The sequence below is a fragment of the Gorilla gorilla genome, chromosome 1 (assembly GCF_029281585.2).
Source record: "Gorilla gorilla gorilla isolate KB3781 chromosome 1, NHGRI_mGorGor1-v2.1_pri, whole genome shotgun sequence".
In the NCBI taxonomy this organism is placed as follows: Eukaryota; Metazoa; Chordata; class Mammalia; order Primates; family Hominidae; genus Gorilla; species Gorilla gorilla.
Genome location: NC_073224.2, coordinates 127,675,736 through 127,693,895, shown reverse-complemented (window position 1 = coordinate 127,693,895; position 18,160 = coordinate 127,675,736).

Below are 18,160 nucleotides of genomic sequence, written 5' to 3'. Positions count from 1 at the left end.
AGAAGCTTAGGTAGAAGTTTGGCTTTAAATGGGAAAAGGAAACTTTTTTTTTTTGAGACAGAGTTTCGTTCTTATTGCCCAGGCTGGAGTGCAATGGCGTGATCTCGGCTCACTGCAAACTCCACCTCGCGGGTTCAAGCGATTCTCCTGCCTCAGCCTCCTGAGCAGCTGGGATTACAGGCGAGCACCACCACACCTGGCTACTTTTGTATTTTTAGTAGAGACAGAGTTTCACCATGTTGGTCAGGCTGGTCTCAAACTCCTGACCTCAAGTGATCTGCCTGCCTCAGCCTCCCAAAGTGCTGGGATTACAGGCGTGAGTCACCGCGTGTGGCCAGGAGAAGGAAACTTTATCTGAGGGGAAAAAAAAGATGAAAATGGCTATAGATGTTGATAAATGTATAGATAAGGTAGCAAGAAGTTAAAGGATACCACAGGAGGCCTGAGTTTCTGCTAAGACAAAAGGTTCTTTTTCTTCTTGTAGCTGCCATCTTCCACTGTCCCCTGGGTCATTCTCCTAGTCTGGCTGTAGAGTGGAAGTGAACGACCCTAGCCTTCCTTTTTTGAAGGTCTTGAAAGGAAGCACACTAATAAGTTGTATTCAAGGAGGCAGTCAGTATGACATAACAGAATGAGCCTGGGCATCTGACACAGACGAACTTGGACCTGAACCCACTCTGCCTCTTGTTTGCCCTGTAGCCTTGGGTTAGGCTTTGCACTGAGCCTCACTTTTCTGATATAATAAAATCACCTTGCAGGGCAGTTGTGAGGATTAGAAAGAATATATTTGTAATAAAAATGCCAAACTTCATACATACCTTTAATCCTCAAATCACTGTAGTCTCAGCTCCATTTCTTTTAATTGCAGAAAGTACTGTCTATTACCAGGCTTGTATCTCCAGGAATTTCTGAGAAACCTCAAGAAACACACACTCCAAAGACCAATTCTGATATTCACTGGTCATTAGGGTCCATCATGGGAATTCAAACTATTACTTTCCCTTCCACAGTTATACCCATTTGTCTGAAGACATGCTGCTATTGTTCTCCCCTGTGCCACTTTGCCCAACTTGGACAATGATTCTATCTTCAATTCCATATAGAGATAGCTGAGGTCAGAAGAGGTTTTGTTAAGACTTAGCTGAAGGTTTGTTAAGACTTTGTTTTATGATAAGAGAAGCACGTTATAAAAGGAAAACTTAAACACAAAGTATCACCACTCTTGGGGTCTGTGTGAGGGTCCTCTTTGGAGTATTTCTCTCCCTACCCCTAGAGCTGCCCCCATCTTGCAGGGATCAGCTAACCTGACTCCAGTGGGAATGCCCTTGAACGCAGCCCTGTCTCAGTATTCGCATGTTCAAGAATGACTGACAAGAGCGATGTTTATTACATTCACGGGGAAACCCTGTCCCATACTTAGAACCTAATATCTTTTGGCACAGAGACACCAGAACAACAACAAAAACAAAAGCAACCCATATTTCTCCAAGAATAGGCCCATCAATACAGAATGCCACCATCAATTGGCCTGCACAATTCCTCTTCCTTTGAGACGAACAAAAGCTCAGGCTGTCTCAAACTGTGTATACTGCAAGCCATCTGAAATTTGGCTTCTCATCTCCTGTGAGAAATGAGTTGAATAACCTACCCATCTTCCAGAAACAAGCAATGATATCCAGGATTAGGAAAGAACATCTGTGTATTAGAAACAAAGATAGCCTTTTCTGTTACCACAAAGAGTTCCTGGAGTTAAAAAGTTCTCAAATCTCTGTCTCCTAGAAAGGGTCTCTGCTCTATATTTGATAGCCAAAAATCTTCTTGTATTCTCTTTCCTCCCAGTCTTCTAAAGTGCTAAGTTTTCAATCCCAACATTTTGTGTGTGTTGATCCCTCTGCTTGGAATGTTCTTCCTCCCACCCCTCACTCTACTAACTTCTACTCATTCTTTATATCTTGCTTAAACGACCTTTTCTGAAAAGACTTCTTTGACCACCTCCCCTTTCCATCTAAATCAGATCCTCCTGTTACAACCTCAATCACACCGTTTCCTTAGGAGCATTTATAGCCATTTGAAGTTACATATATGTATTTCTGAGATTATTTGTTCGACTACTCTCTCCCTTTCTAGAGTCATCCCCAGGAGGCATGAGTCTTGTCTCTTTCACTTACTTCTGTGTCCCCATTGCCTAGCACAGTGCCAGGCATATGTTAGATAAACAGTAAATATTTGTTGAGTGAATAAATGTATGAATTAATAGATGGATAGTATGCAGAAAGCTTCTATCTCTAAGGAGACAGAAAATTAATTTAAACATTTTTTTATTTTCTGGGTTCTACTCAGGGCAAACACTTTGGGTGCTTAAGACTCATTTCCCCTTTTACCCTTGCTGGATATATGGATATATTTGCTCAGAGGTATATCAGATGGTGGAATCTGATCGTGGTAGTCCTGGTCTCCTTCCCCCAGGTTGACTCATGGTGGCCATGTGATCCAGGTGTGGCCAGTGAGAGGTAAGGAGGTATCTAATCTAGTAAGGGAGGCAAGAGGCAATCTCCTAGGGACTTCTGGGATAGGATTCTCCAGAAGTGATGCTGTTTCCCTGCCTCTGGGCATCACTGGGTTTGGATATGATGACAGGAACTGGTGAGATGAAGCCAGCTTGTATAGCAGAACAGGGACAACAGGCTCTCAGGGTAATGGGGCAGGAGTCAGGGATGGCATGTCAGGCCTGAAGCTGCCTTCACTCTGCACTGCTTGTTACCTGAGGTAATAATTCTCCTTATGGTTTAACACAGTGAGCCTTCTAAATACATTTTACATGGCATCTCAGTGCCATGTAATATACACACATGTAATATACAAATAAAAGTTTCACAAAACAATACCATTCCTACTATGTGAAAGGTATGCTGATATTTCTCCTTTTTCTTCCATTCTACTATTGTGCTTTTAAAACCATCCTTGTTTGAGGCACCTTAAAATTATTTCACCCCCAAAATGTGTTGTGACCCACAGTTTAAAACATCTTTGGGTTTTCTGGTACTTTTTCTGCAGACTCTGAAGCCAGACTATCTGAGTTGGTGTCTCAGGTCTGCCAGTTACTAGTTTGGTTACGTCAGGCAAGTTTCTTAACCTCTTTGTGATTCAGTTTTTTTCGTAATTGATAGAATAATAATGGCATCTACCTTACAGGGTTGTTTTAAGGATTAAATGAGCTAATACATCTAAAGCGCTTGGAATGAGAAGCCATTGGCAAGCCTGAACACAAGACTTACATGATCCTACAAAGATGAGTAAGGCATGGTCCTTGTTCTCACAGAGTTTGCATTCTTGCAGGAATAATATAATGCAGAGATACTGGGATTAAGATAAGCACAGGTAGTTCAAGATCATGAAGGAGAAACACGAATTTTAGCCTAAGAAATCAAGTCTGATCTCCAGTAGGTAAGCCTGGGAGATAAAATCTCACTTACTTTTTTTTGTTAGCTAATAGACTAGTTTTAGATTTACAGAAAAATCGAGCATAAAGTACAGAGAGTTTGCACATATCCCCTCACCCCACCCCCATATACAGTTTTCCCTATTATTAACATCTTGCATTAGTGTGGGACATTTGTTACAGTTGATAGACCAACATTGATCCACTATTAACTGAAGTCCATCATTTACATTAGGGTTCACTCTTTGCTTGTACATTCTATGGGTTTTGACAAGTGTACAATGACATGTATTCACCATTACAGTATTATGTGGAATAGTTTCATTGCCCTAAACATCCTCTGTGCTCCTCCTACTCACCCCTCCTTCCCCCGTCCCACTCCAAAACACTGATCTTTCTACTGTCTCCATAGTTTTGCCTTTTCCAGAATGTCTTATAGTTGGAATCATACAGCATGTAGCCTTTTCATCATACAATATGAAGCCTTGCGTCTTTTAATTAGAAATGTGTATTTACCTTTCAAAACCCTCTCTGAATGCAGAATACATTCATAAGCAAAAGAACAAAGAGTAATAATTTTTAAGTGTGTTTTCAGCACTGTTCAGGGGATTGAGCAGCCAACAGGTGTAACCAATTTCCTTAACAAGCATCTGCTTAATAAATATTTGTTGAACAAATGAATGAATGAATTCCCAGCATGATGACTACATTAGCAGATGGTCAATGCATGCTTGTTGAATTGAACTCTAGACCTAACATTTTGATTGCATTTAGGGGGTTCCCAGTTCTCCTTGACTATAAACTTAAGAGGAACAGATAGTTCTCATGGCTTGGTCACTTTATATGTTTCAGGCAGTATGCTAAGTATTTTACAAATATTAATTCAAATCAGCATTATCAATAATCTTTTGAGCTAGCTATTACTATTCCCAATTTATAGATGAAGAAACAGGCTCACAGATGTTAAGGAACTTGCCCAAAATCACACAGCAGGTAAAGTGAACTTTTAATTCACACTCAGATGGAAACTTTATCCCCAGGAGCATCCTGATGAGCCCACCAGGACATGTCATGAAGTCTTCCATGGAGCTGACAAGTGACCCAGCACTCCAGGCCTTCCATGATGGTCTCAAATAGATATCCTGTGAGACTACACTCAGGTCTGTGTAGTGCTCCCAAAATGCCCTACTCTGCTTTCTACACTGAACAATGCCCCAAAGTGGTGGAATTTTTTTTTTTTTTTAATGGAAGCCAGAGCTTCATCATAATAGGTGTCATGGAAGTCCTCAGAGATGTAAGTAACCCCCTAGAGATAAGGCTGACATATAAAAGTCTACCTCAGTCCTGGGGAAATGAGCACACCATTCACCACTGTAGGAGAAAAGAAGGGGACAGAAGATCATGTAGGGCTTTGTAATTCATCAAAGATTCTTAGACATTTCTTTTTTTTTTTTTTTTTTGAGACGGAGTCTTGCTCAGTCGCCCAGGTTGTAGTGCCGTGGCGCGTGTCGGCTCACTGCAAGCTCCGTCTCCTGGGTTCACGCCATTCTCCTGCCTCAGCCTCCTGAGTTGCTGGGACTGCAGGCACCCGCCACCACGCCCGGCTAATTTTTTGTATTTTTTTAGTAGAGACGGGGTTTCACCATGTTAGCCAGGATGGTCTGGATTTCCTGACCTCGTGATCCGCCCACCTCGACCTCCCAAAGTGCTGGGATTACAGGCGAGAGCCACTGCGCCAGGCCGATTCTTAGATATTTCTACCTACAATTGGAAATTTAAATTATCTCCAACACTTCAAACTTCTGACAGATAAGATTTATAAATCTAATAAGCAGAATCTTTGTAAGCATATAACTAAGTCTTGGAAATCGAGCATACCCACCCGCTATATGTGCTAAGCAGAGAGAGCATCATCAAAGCAGCATCATGAGGACAAATCAATTTCCTTGAATGAACACAATTTACCAGAAGTATTGATCCCATTTTTATCTTTTTATTGTCTCTCTGCTTGCTTGTACAATTTCCCAGAACTATACATTTTTCTCATCCAGATAAGGGAGACTTAAAAACTAGGTCAGTCACATAAGTACAGTAACTGACATTTCAGAATCAGGGTTTGGTCTGAGACTCTGGATGGGAAAGCAAGGCCTGAGCATTAGTTCCAAGTTCATTCTAGATGAACCATGAGTTAATAAACTGAACACTTCTTGTAGGAATACAACTTCCTAATCATATACCTTTTCTTGCAAAATATAGTGCATCCTTTATTACCTTTTTGGCTTTTTTGAACAGTAACCTTTTATAACACTTTACCAAGATGTCTTTTTATAAATTTTTATTGAATAATTTGAATTAAAATTCTCTTCTTCTTACCTGAATTGCAATGAAATCTTTCTATTGCCCGCCTGGGTCCTACACTCTGTTTGTTCCTCTGAACCTTTTCTGTTTATTAATCACTGCTCTCTGGCCATTTATTGACAGAAAGAATCTGTAATTTTAGAGTGTCGAGTTAGAAGGGACAGTATCAGAGGCACTCATGTGCCCACCTGTCCACCCCCCGCCCCTGCCCCCGCCGCTGTTCCTGCTAAATGCTGGGAACTCTGCCTAGCAGTTTCAACAATGGGAAAATCCTGCCTTGAGAAAATATGAAGCCTGCCATTCCCTGGCCTCCCTGGCTGGGGTGTGAAGGCTTGTGATTATACAGCCAGTTAGTGGCTGTCAGGACCAGAATCCAGGAAATGTCTCTCCAAGCCCCTATCTTCAACACAAGAAAGAGATCTGATGGATAACTCTTTTCTATTTTCTCCCCCGCCCCCCCACCTTTTTTTTTTTTTTGCTTGATGAGCAGAGATAGACAACAGAGAACAGTGAGCCCTTAGCTCGATCCTGAAACTCAGAAATCAGAACATACTTGTTAACAGACTGATTAACACCACCAACCCCCACCTGTCCTGGTTCCCCTAATCACAAACTCCAAGAGGGAATGATGCCCACACCCCCACAGTTCTTTTCCTCTTCCCTCACCCCTGCACAACCCAGGAAGGTGCTCAGCTGAGCAACCACAGCAGGCAGAAGGGCTGCCTGCTAAGTGACCATGGCATTTAAGGGAAGCCAAGAAAGTGACGAAAGGCTTCGAAAGACAACTGCAGGAAGAAAGAAAGAAGGTCATGGTGGACAGGATCCTGGAGGGAAGAGAGACATGGTCAGGTGGAGAGGTTGGGGGCGGATTGCCATCACCCTCACCATGTTGCCTACTTGAGTCTCAGAAACAACTCTCTTTTCCTTCCCTTTGTGCTCCTGCAGAGAATATCATTCCATCTTACATCTTATTGTTAGTAGTGGCAAATCTGTACAGGTCTGCAGCAACCTCGATTCTTGCCTCCTCAGAAGAAAGATTTTGACTGAGGGGAATAAGGCAGAGAAAGAGACTGAAGCAAGTTTTAGAGCAGGAGTGAAAGTTTATTAAAAAGTATTAGAGCAGAAATGAAAGGAAGTAAACTACACTTGGAAGAGGGCCAAGCAGATGACTTGAGAGATTAGAGTGAATGGTTTGACTTTTGACTTGGGGTTTTATATGTTGTCATGCTTCCGAGGTCTTGCGTTACCTCTCCCCTGATTCTTCCTTCGGGGTGGGCTGTCCGCATGAGCAGTGGCCTGCCAGTACTTGCGAGAGGCCGCATGCACAGTGTGTTTACTGGAGTTGTGCACATGCTCACTTGAGGCGTTCTTCCCTTACCAGTTGAGTATTCCTAGAGGAAGGTCATATACCAGTTAAACTCTGCCATTTTGCCTTTTAGCGTGCATGCTTGGGCCCACTCGCCCAACTCCTGAGATCTTATTGGGAAGCTGCTGATCACCAAATTTTGATGTTTTCTATCTCCTGGGAGATTGCCTTTCCCTGGTGCCAGCTGCGACAAATTATTATTTTAGAGAGATAGTCAACAACCGCCTGACCATCACCTCATGGTCACCTGGCATTCCTGGTTGGGGAGCCCACTCCTGCCCTGCTCATGTCTGCGTAACTACCTACTGTAACATCATGTTTTATTTAAAGAGTAGATGCACAAAGTGTGTATATGTGTAGGTGCCCACATGTCTATTTAACTGTATGTACTAAATTAACATCTGTCCCCAAACTGATCTCTGCTGAACAGAGCCAATCAAACTTAGTTCCCTTGGTGAGCTTGCACTCTTGGTATTACATACCGACTAGGGGACAGGGCCAGGCTCAGCCCTGATGTTACAGTCTCACCAATGCAGCACAAAGTAGCAGTCTCTCACTGTGAGTTATCACCTGGAGTTCTTTTTCTCACAAGTAAGAGAATTAGGGAGAGTGAGCACAAAGGGTGAAGTTGGAGCGAAAGTTTAATAAAAGAAAGGAGAAAGCTCTTGGCTGCGGAGAGGGGACCCAGAAAAGGGTTACCATTTTTACAGTTGAATGCAAAGGTTTTTATAGGAAACGAATAAGGGCTGGGGATCTCATTTGCATAGGTACGAATTTCTGGTAGCTCTACCTTGTTCTTCTAATGCACATGTGGGCCCTTAGCTTGAGTTACTCCATATTGCTTTGTTCCCCTTACTGTGCATGTGTCAGGGGATGGAATTGTCCATTGTGGGCATGTCTGGGCAAGCCACCTGTATAGCCTTTCTTATCTGTGTGGCTGTGGGCATGTCTTAGGCAAGCCCCCCCTGTGCAAATTCCTTTATCTGTGCCTGCAGCTTCATTTTTCAGGCTGTTCTTTTGTTTGAAAGAGAACCCACCCTAACTACCTGCCTGACCAGTTTCTTCCTTTCTCCTCCCTCACTAGGAGATGCTCTTATCAGACTTTCCTAAGTGTCAAAAAAAAAAAAAAAAAAAAAGCCACAGTCTACTCCATCTTTTCTCCACTTCTTTGTTCACTTTTCATCTTACTCTAAGAAGTCTTTATGTAGCTATCATTTCCTGAGCGTCACACTGCTTGGTTCTGGGAATCAAACCACACAAAACTGAACTCAGCTCATAGGACATACCATCTGTAAACCAAAAATAAAATTCTAAACCCCCCCCGCCGACGACCATCTGAATGGACCCCTTCTCTCAGCAAGGGCATTCCAAGAGTTACCTGAGGGACTGGTTCAGGCCATGATGGGGGGTGGAGTGTGGACATGCCTCATCGTACACGCCTCCCTCTCAGAACAGACTCTGAAAGTTTGATGAGAAACAGTTACAATCAATTCTTTCTGAAGCCTGCTACCTGAAGGCTTCATCTGAATGGTAAGACTTCGGTTTCCACAACCCCTTATTGTAACCCAGACATTCCTTTCTATTAATTCCAGGTCTTTAGATAATAACTATTTCAACCAATTGTGAATCAGAAAAATTTAAACATGCTTATAACCTGGAAGCCCCCATTGCAATCCCCCCACTTCAAGTTGTTCCCCCTTTCAGACCAAACCAAGTACATCTTACATGTATTTGATTGATGTCTCATGTCTCCCTAAAATGTGTAAAACTAGGCTTTGCCCTGATCACCCTGGACACATGTTCTCAGGATCTCCTGAGGGCTGTGTCACAGGCCATTGGTCACTCATATTTGGCTCAGAATAAATCTCTTCAAATATTTTACAGAGTTTGACTCTTTTCCATCAACATGTTTCAGCCCTTCAAGGAGTTTTCACAACCAACATAATTTGCAGGGTACTTGCAAAGACCAACAGATATTTTAGATATAAAAATGCTTTAAATAATTGGATTATTTGAGCTAATATTATTGCCATATACTCCAAAGGTAAAACAGAGCTCATTAGTGTCCTTGCAACTGACAGGAAGCAGAATATAGGGGTAATCAGCACCCGATGGGATGCCTGAGAGATGTGAGTTCTGAGCAGCCATCACGTTGTAGAGTGGTAGAGAACGTGAGAAACCATGGGCACCAAGTTCCCAGGGTGAATGGGGCTGTGCAATCACTGCTTCATTTTGCTTTTGCTTTCTTCCCCAGCTCTTCTCTCTCTCTCTCTCTCTCTCTGTCTCTCTCTCTCTGTCTCTCGACACAAAGGAAACCAAATGCAAATTGATACTTATTCTATAGGGCCCAGATACTAGTCTCCTTCTTCACAGGAAATTGAAAGTCTCAGTAAATCTCTCAACAGAGGCCTGTTTGCAGGAGGCCAGGGCCTAGGAGGTGGAGCTAAGTTTGTTTATCAGCTTGTTCTGGGGACAGAGGTGGAACCATCACCCACAACCAGAGGAAACTGTCTGGTTCCCCAAGGTCATTATGGGACTTCCTGCCAGAGCACCTGATGGAACAGTTCATGACTGAGGTGGGCCCTCACCTTAAACTCTTTCCATAGACAGAAGTGGGGGATGGGAGAATTCATAAATGACCAACCAACCACCTCTCAGGTCAAATCTGAACTCCCTGGTGACTTGAGGGAGGTTTTGTGCAGAAAAAGCACCAGGCTTGCCAGGCCTGCAATGCAGTCAGAAATTGCTGCATGTAAATCCTGGCCCTGCCATTTGAAAGTTGCTCAACTTTTTCCCTGTAAAATGGGGAAGGCTATAATGTCCACTATACCCTGGTGATAAGGGTTATGTAACTTCCTCTCCTATCCATTTTCATTTCTCCCCTTTCCTTCCCAGTTCCCAAGATCCCATTATCCTTCCTCTTACACTGACAGCCAAAACTTAAAATTCTGCTTGCTTTATTTTGCAGAGCAATTTAGTTTTCTTTGTTTCATTTTTTCCTTTCAAGACAAGATTCTGGGAACTAATTTTTCAGAATTAAACAACCACACAAATGTTTTGCTAACACACACACACACACACACACACACGAGTCCCCCAAGAGGACTTCTGCCTCCAGCTTTAAAACACGTGCATTTTCTTTTCTCACTGTATTAATTTTTCAGTCGATACTTCCCTTGTTTCTCCAGAGAACCTAAAATGAGCAAGACCACGAAGCTGGTCCACCATCCTCTACATGGACTTAGAGAGTCCCCAGAACACTGCTTTTTATGGCCATTTGTATAATCTGAAATGGTGCCCCATCCACGCCCCTCCCATGTCTTTCAATCAGCTTATTTGTAAAGTCTTCCATAATCATAGTGCCATTATGCCGATATCTTATAAAAACATGTTTATTATATACACCTGCCAAACATGGGCAGCAGGTATTTTGCAATAAAAGTGAAAAAAGCAATCAACAGTTGAAATTGTTCATCACTAGCCCAACATCTTTCCTACCACATGCCCCTTCTTCTCTGCTAATAGAACCCCTATTTGCTAGGTATCGGTAGAAATCCTTTGACTTTAAAGAGAGGAGGCCTCCTACCCTCACCATAATGCATGAATTGTAATTCACCTAAACCACACATAGTAATTTCATTCTCTTATAATTGGTCATGTGACCCAATGAGCTATGAGGGGAAGTTTGCTGAATGTAGTGCCCAGGAAAGCTTTTGCTTTCTGGGCAAAAAAGGACAGACTCAACTGGTAGGGTCCCTTTTGCCCCACCGCCATTTCTTCTTTCCTGTAATACTGACATTATGCATGGAAATACTGCAGCAATCTTGGAACCATGAAGCACAAGGAAAAGAACAAAGAAGCAATCTATGAAACTATGGCTTAGCAGAAAGATAGCAAGAACCTGGGATAGTTGACAACTTTGAGTAGCTGACCAGCCTTGGTCTTACCAGTTATGTGAAACGGCTAAGCCCTCATTTGTTTATGTCACTGTAGCTGGGTTTCCTGTTATATATACTTAAATGCAGTCCTAATAGGTACATAGTGCATCCTCTCAAAAATGGTTAAAGGCTCATTATATACACCTTTGCGTCAGCCTTGATTCCACATCTAGTGCATGAGCAAGTCCTGTCTGCTCTACCATCAAAAGTGTATCCCAGATTTCAACTATTTAGTACTTCCCACCACCCCCACTACCATTAACCTGGCTGAAGCCACCATCATCTCTCACTCATAATGCAGCATTCTCTTAACGGGCCACTTGAGCCTACTCTTTTCTTCCTTCAGTCTTTTCTCAACAGGGCAGCCAGAATGATTCCATTAAAATGTAAATCAGATGGTATCATTTCTCTTATAAAAGCTCTCCAATGGTGCCTCTGTTACTCAGATTAGAAGCCAAGGTCCTTAAAATGGACTATGGGGCACCTACCTGATTGGGCTCCTCTCTGTTTTTTTCATTTGTTTTGCTTTTTTTGTTTGTTTGTTTGTTTTGGTTAGATACTTTCTATTACTGTCTTCAAGTTTGCTTGTTCTTTTGCAGGATCTAATCTATTAAGCTCACTCAGTGAATTTTTAAATTTTAAATCTCATATTTTTTCAGCTTTTCTTCACTTTTTGTTTAATTTTTCATAATTTCTACTTCTGTCTTCATTATACTCATGTTTTCCTTTAAACCCTCGAATGTACTTTTTTTTTTTTTGAGATGAAGTCTCACTCTGTTGCCCAGGCTGGAGTGCAGTGGCGTGATCTTGACTTACTGCAACCTCCGCCTCCCAAGTTCAAGCAATTTTCCTGCCTCAGCCTCCTGAGTAGCTGGGACTACAGGCACCTGCCACCATGCCCAGCTAATTTTTGTATTTTTAGTAGAGATGGGGTTTTATCATGTTGGCCAGGCTGGTCTCAAACTCCTGACCTCAAATGATTCGCCTGCCTCAACCTCCCAAAGTGCTGAGATTACAGGTGTGAGCCACCGTGCCTGGTTTTGAACATACTTATAATAGCTGCTTTAAAGGTCTTGTATATTAATATCTGTCATTTCTAGATCTGTTTCTATTGACACATTTTTCTCCTGGTTATAAGTCACATTTCCTGTTTTTTGGTATATCTAGTGATTTTTTTTTAATTGGATGCTTGACATTATAAATGTTATGTTGCTGTTGAATGTTTAGATTTTGTGGCCAGGAAGTCAATTTATTTGGAGATTGACAAGAGCTTTTTTTTTTTTTTTTTTAGACAAGGTCTTATTCTGTTGCCCAGGCTGGTGTGCAGTGGTGTGATCATAGCTCACAGTAGCCTCGACCTCCTGGGCACAAACAATCCTCCTGCCTTAGCCTCTCAAGTAGCTGGGACTACAGGTGTATGCCACTATGCCCAAATAATTATTTAAAATTTTTTTTTGTAAAGACAGAGTCTCTATGCCGCTGAGGCTGGTCACAGACTCCTGGCCTCAAGCAGTCCTCCCACCTCGGCCTCCCAAGGTGCTGGGATTACAAGTGTGAGCCACTGTGCCCCGCTCAACTTGAACATTTTGAAGCTTGTGTTTAAACTTTGTTAGAACAGGTCTAGAGTCACCCTTACCATGGGGCTAGTGAGGCCCTTAACTAAAGTTTGACGCTTCTGAGGTTTCTATTAAATTTCCAGCTGCTCAAGAAGGACTTTCCACTCTAGCCGGTCTTATCAAATGTCTCCCAGCCCAGTGCAAGCTTTAGTGGTTGTTCAGCTTCCAGATCTCTGGTGGTGCTTATTTCCTTGGTACTTTTTGTTGTTGTTGTTTTTCCCATTCTGCTGTAGTCTCACCGTCTGTATGAGAGCTTTGTATTCAGCCACAGATCTGAGAGAACCCCATGCAGGTTTCTGAAGCTCTTTTCTGTACTGCTCCCTTATCTCTGGCATTCCATTGTGAAGTTTCCAAGCCTCTCAGCCTCTTCAAACTCCATTCTTTGTCTCAGTGGGACTTGCATGCTCTCCATAGGCCCCCCTCCTTGTGTTGCAGTCTGTACAAGGCACAAAGCTGGAGTTGTGGGAGGGCTCACCTCATTTGTTTTCACAGCCCTGCATTGCATGTTGCCCAATGTCTGAAAACAATCATTCTGTATATTTTATATCATATTCTAGTTTATCGTGTGACAGTTACTCGGTCGTTACTGGAGGAGGCCACAAATACTTATTAAACGTGTGAAGTATTTTAGTTTCCATGCTGGTTAGTAGGCTGTGAAGATGAGTTAGTGTGCATAGAGGAGGTAGAGGAACTGAAACTCAGGGTGGGTGGGTGAGGAGGAATTTGCCCAAGACAAAGCTGTTGTTAGACCTGGTGCTTTGCATCCTCGGGCTGTGCTTTCACACTCAAGCCACATCATCTCTTCCCTGGCTTAGCTGCTCTGAGCACTGCCTCCTCCTCAGTCATCTCCTCCTCTTCAGTTATGTCTTCCAGCACTTGGGATGCTGACTTCTTCAGCCAAGCCCCCTCCAAGCCCTCCCCATACCCACATTCAGATAAAGTGGAAAGAGGTTTTCCATCCCAAGTGTATCAGATTGTTTGGGAAGATCAAGACCCACTAGCTCCATCATGAGCCAGTGGATGAGCTTTCTGATTGTCCCTGCTTTGACTCCCACTTCCGATTTGCCCAAAGGCCCTCTCACCACCATGCAGCCTGCAATATGAGACCATGTCTGTGAAACCGTGCCATGAACAGCAACACTTAAGGAAATTGGATTATTTAATCAATAATTGGAGCAATAAGCATCTGCCTCGGTGTGCCAGGCCACAAGAGGCACAGGTAAAAGGCCTGTCTTCTCAAGAAGCACTTATTCTAGAGACTGGCTGCCCACTGTGGGGTTCAGTTAGCAGACAACACCCTGCTGCCAGTGGTTTCAGGGTCTGCCTCAGGTGCAGATAAGGCAAAGGATCCCTTTGCCCAAGGTCATGACTTACCAGGGAAGCCCATCACTTGTGGCTGAATGAGGAGGGCGTATAAAGACCCAGGCATTTTAGTCTGAAGTGAGGCAACTCTGATGGACGTCACTTCTTCTGAATCTCATGGCTAGGTTGGCTGAAGCTTTGTCGGAGCTGCATCCAAACTCAGCCTCTTCCTCTGCCCAATCTTGCTCCCTCTTTCCTTTCACAACAGATAATTTCTAATTAACAGCTTGTGCCCACACTTCAATTCCACACCTGCTTCTAGGGGGTCCAACTCATGACACAGGGAATGGCGGTGACCATGGGCTTTGGCAGCTACAGTCCAGTCCACTTTCCCTGCAGACAGGGAAAGGTCAGGTCAGGCAGGGGATGATGACTCCACAGAAGAGTCACCCTGATACCACAGGCTTCAGCTTCTCAACACTTTTTACCTCCCTTCTTTTTTTTTTTTTTTTTTTTTTTTTTGAGATAGAGTCTTGCTCTGTTGTCCAGGCTGGAGTGCAATTGCACAGTCTTGGCTCACTGCAGTCTCTGCCTCCTGAGTTCAAGTGATTCTCATGCTTCAGCCTTCTGAATAGCTGAGATTACAGGCACCCTCTATGCCCAGCTAATTTTTGTATTTTTAGTAGAGCTGAGGTTTCACCATGTTGGTTAGGCTGGTCTTGAACTCCTGGCCTCAAGTGATCCACCCACTTCAGCCTCCCAAAGTGCTGGGATTACAGCCATGAGCCGCTGCACATGGCCAAACTGCCTTCTTTATCAATGTGACAGAAAGTTGAAATGAAGATGAATTACTGGGACATGAGATCAGATTACGTTTATTGAGTGTACACTCTGAACCAGGTACTAAGCTAAGTGCTTCACTTGCATTATCACGTTTCATTCCCTCAAACAACCTCCCAGGGAGGTAATCTCATTATCCACTTTATAAAGCCCTTTGCCTCTGTCTTATGAGAGTTGGGGCAGGCCTGAGGGCAATGAGTGATGATCTCAGATGCCCTCCAGGGTCCTGGCTTGTCTTCTACAGCATGAATCCCTGTGAGCAGCTTCATTCTCATTGCTGGCTCCTGCTTATCTCCTCTTTTTTCTCCTCCCTCCCCAGCTCTCAGTTCTGCAGATCTGGCAGCACTGCTCAGACCCCACCAGCAAATCCGAGGCACTTTCAATGCCCATCCCCCACCCTCAAAAATAGGAAGAGGAGAAACTCTCAGACCACATCCTGCATTTGAGCAAAGTTCCCACCAGTGGTTCAATGCAGGCAAACATTTATGCGACATCTTCCAACTCATAGCCAACCTAGCAACCACCAAAGCTGGGCTCCCAAGAGGTCACTCATTCACTTATCAGCAATGGACTACCAGTGATCGACCTGCTGTGTGTGGGGGAAACTGGAAGTGTACACATGAGTGATTCATTCGTTTATTCTTATACTTTTTCACCTAACAGTGACTTACTGCGGTCTTATTTTGTTTGAAGCACAGGTCCTAAAGATGTGGTGGGTAGCAAGAAAGAGTCTTGATCTTATGTTCCACTTAGTGGAAGAAATAAGATTTACAGTCCATTATCAAACAACTTCGTAACAGTCCAGTCACATGCACACAAAGTCCAGAGGAATGTACAGGAGATTTGTAGTTTGGGATGGATCATAACATCTCACACATAAAGGGTCTCAGGTAAGGTGAGTATTGAGGTGGCTGCTGCAGTTCGTTTTCTTCCTCCCTGGTTCTGCACTGGGCCCAGGTCTTTCTATTTAGGCTCTCTGGGTGCCTCACAGACCCACTGCTCTCCCCAGGGAGCACATGCCTCTCTCTGAACCTGCTACCTCTTCTCCCCCACGCCCCGTCCCAGTGGACACTTGGCCTCTTTAAACCTCCCTCCAGTGTCCTCCCTGATTGATGGCCACACTCAGCAAGTGTGGTCCATGTGTCCCATGCTGAGATATGCTAAAAGAGCCTGGCTCTTCCTCAGCCTTGAAGCACATTAACAGAAGTCTCTTTCTGTTACACCAGTTTTAGGCCTGAATCCGGCCCCAGAAAGCAAGATGGGACAGTGCCAAGCCTCAGGAATGCAAGCATGTTAGGGCAAACAAGAAAAATCCACTTTGCTGTATTTAGAACAGAGCATTTCTCCTTCCTTTATTTTTATTTTCATTTTTCCCTTTGATCTTCCCTGGTGTTCTCCCTCTGCATTCTCTTTTTTGGGTCATACTTATTTCTGCAGTGAACAAGGTTATGACATCATCCCTCTGTCCCCACTCATCCTTCCAACCTTTCTGAGACAATCCCGGGGCCAAGAGGAGACTGAGAAGCTGCGGGAGGTGGTACCTTCCCAGGACACCTGCCCAGCGCCAACTAGGTGTTGAGCTGCCTACCAACAACCACGAGAGGGCGCCCCTTCCCCATGCCTCTCCTGCGGAGGCTCCCTCGGGAGTCCAGGTTTGGGGTGGCTCAGAAGTGCTGCAGGCCCTGGACACAGGCTTGTATCTGGAAGGTGACAGTGCCTCTGCCTCATCACTGACTAATAGAAGGCCACCCTTCATTGTTATTTCCTCCCTGTGGCAGAACTGGGTTCTGAATTTCTCCTCAAGCAAATCCCCAAAGCATATTTTTAACCTAACCTTGGGTTAATAAGTATAGTTTTTCCTATCTTTAGGGATTCAAGTTCTCCCTGGGGTTTGGAAGAGAGCTAGATCCTGCCTTCACAGACCCCTGTAAATCAAGGTGAATCGAAAGTGGCATTTAAATCTGGCGTTATATGCCAAGAAATGGACATCTTCATGCTTCCACCCTGCTGGTGATCTCAGTTCCCGTGACACACCTACACTCTCATTAAGTCACCCTTGTTCCCACGTCTGCCACAGAGTTATGGAGTCCAACTCTGAGACTTCACTAAGACTGGTCTCCTTGTGTGTTTCCTATTCTTCTCCTCCTGGCAATGCCCAGATCCTCCTTCTAATCCCTTCTCAAAGCTTGCTTTCAGGAGGAAGCCAGCCGGGTCCCTACCAGGGCAGTGTGGCCTTTCTATTCCCTGCAGTCCTCCATTCTTTCTGTACCACTGTGGTGTTTGTGTTTAATTCTCTGCTCCTTTATCCTGCCTCTTACATATCTCTTTCCTGAGCTAGATGCAAAAGCTGTAAATGAAGATTGGCAGACATAAAAATATTTTTAAAATTATGTAATGAAAAACAATATAAACATAATAGGAAGTAAAAAATGAAAAAATACAATAAATATGATAATGGATTAATTTCTATAATACAGAGAGAATTCCTAAAAAGCCATACCAAAGAGATGGAGAATCCAATAGAAATGGCCAGGCAACTCAGAGAAGGAGAAAAAGTATTGGCCAATAAATATATACATTAAAAAGTTGCCCAACCTTTAGTTTTAACATAAATTAAAATAAGAAGGCATAATTTTAATATAAAAGACAGACTGATAATACCCATTATTTATTGTTTACTAGAATGGGGGTAATAAGCATGCCTCATACGTAGTTGGAAGGAGTACACGTTAAAGCACAATTTGAAAAGTAGTATAAAAATAGTATATGGATGTCTTTTATACAAAATCATCTCATTGCAGAATTATCTGTGACTGTGAAATTTGAAAACAACTGAAATGTCCATCAATGGGGGATGTAGTAATTTAAAATTGCATATAAATTGATATTCTCTATTTTGATCATGTGAAAGGATGCTTTGCCATAAATTGTTGAGGGTAGGGGAGAAAAAGAGAGAGAGAGAGTGTGTGTGTGTGTATGTGTGTGTCAAGAAAGAGGAGAGAGAGAGAGAAAGAGTGAGAGAGAAGGGAGTTAGGGATGATGTATACCAAAATTGTTAACAGTAGTTTCTTTAGAGAATGAATAGGTACTTTCATTTTCTGCTTTACATATTTTAATATTCTTAGGGTTTTGCTACAATGTAAACTTGCTACAATTAAATTTTTTAAATTTCTTTTTGAGACAGTTTCGCTCTTGCTGCCTAGGCTGGAGTGCAATGATGCGATCTCGGCTCACTGCAACCTCCGCCTCCTAGGTTCAAGCGATTCTCCTGCGTCAGCCTCCCAAGTAGCTGGGATTACAG